Source organism: Mustela nigripes, chromosome 3 (assembly GCF_022355385.1).
Source record: "Mustela nigripes isolate SB6536 chromosome 3, MUSNIG.SB6536, whole genome shotgun sequence".
Taxonomy (NCBI): domain Eukaryota; kingdom Metazoa; phylum Chordata; class Mammalia; order Carnivora; family Mustelidae; genus Mustela; species Mustela nigripes.
The window spans coordinates 11,901,861-11,903,093 of record NC_081559.1 but is presented as its reverse complement, the minus strand read 5'-3'; the positions used below and the strand labels follow the sequence as shown (position 1 = coordinate 11,903,093).

General features: G+C 37.6%; 1 non-coding gene across 1 annotated transcript; it reads right to left on the bottom strand.

Annotated features, from left to right (window-relative positions):
- Positions 1-273: 273 nt before the first annotated feature.
- On the bottom strand, positions 274-375 carry LOC132014743 (U6 spliceosomal RNA). The gene has a single exon (XR_009403393.1). It is a non-coding gene; the product is annotated as a U6 spliceosomal RNA (small nuclear RNA).
- Between the last annotated feature and the right edge of the window lie 858 nt (positions 376-1,233).

Here is a 1,233-nt window from a genome sequence, read left to right as displayed (position 1 = left end):
CAGTATCTATGCCTTCAGCTCATACCTTGTCCTTGGCTCTAGACTTCTAGATCCTATGCCCCACCACCAGCTCCATATGCCCCACCACCAGCTCCAGCCCCATGAGTTCAAAATGAGAATTTGCCAATGGCTTTGAAAGCCTTTGGAGTATGGGAGGATGTCTCCTACCTCTTATAGCTTCAGTGCATGGAAGCATTCAGCAAGTATTGTCAAATGACAACATGGCTGGATATTTTCAACAAACACATTTAAATGTCACTTATGTACATATTTATTAATATGGAATGCTTCATGAATTTGTGTGTCATCATTGTACAGGGGCCACGCTGGTCTTCTCCGTATCATTCCAATTTTAGTGTATTTGCTAAATATTGATTTATTTAGCATTTTACTGAAATATAATTGACATACAAAAAATTAAACACATATGAATTGTACAATTTGATGTTTTGACATATGTCCACCTATTGAATGTTCACTACAATCAAGACAGGGAACATAGTCATATTGCCAAAAGTTCCCTTTTGTGCCCCTTTGTGATTCATCCCTCCTGTCCTCCCCATCCTCCAGTCCCCCACTGCCAATCAATGACCAATCTAATTTCTATCACTGTAGCTTAGTTTCTATTTTCTATAATTTTATATAAAAGAACTCATATATTATGTACTCTCTTTTGGGGCCTGGCTTCTTTTTTAATTACCCTTATTTCTTTATTTATCAATAGTCCATTCATTTTATTGCTAAATAGTATTTTTTTCTTTCTTTTTTTTTTTTTTTTGTTGTGTTATGTTAGTCACCATAAAATACATCATTAGTTTTTGATGTAGTTTTCCAAGATTCATTGTTTAAGTATAATACCCAGTGCTCCATGCAATACGTGCCCTCCTTAATACCCATCACTAGGCTCACCCATCCCCCCACACCCCTCCTTTCTAAAACCCTCAGTTTGTTTCTCAGTCCACAGTCTCTCATGGTTCATCTCCCCCTCTGACTCCCCCCCTTCACTTTTCCTTCCTTCTCCTAATGTCCTCCATGTTATTCCTTATGTTCCACAAGTAATAAAACCATATGATAATTGACTTTCTTTGCTTGACTTACTTTACTCAGCATAATCTCCCAGTCCCATCCATTTTGATGCAAAAGTTGGGTCTTCATCGTTTCTGATGGCTGAGTAATATTCCATTGTATATATGGACCACATCTTCTTTATCCATTCGTCTGTTGAAAGGCATC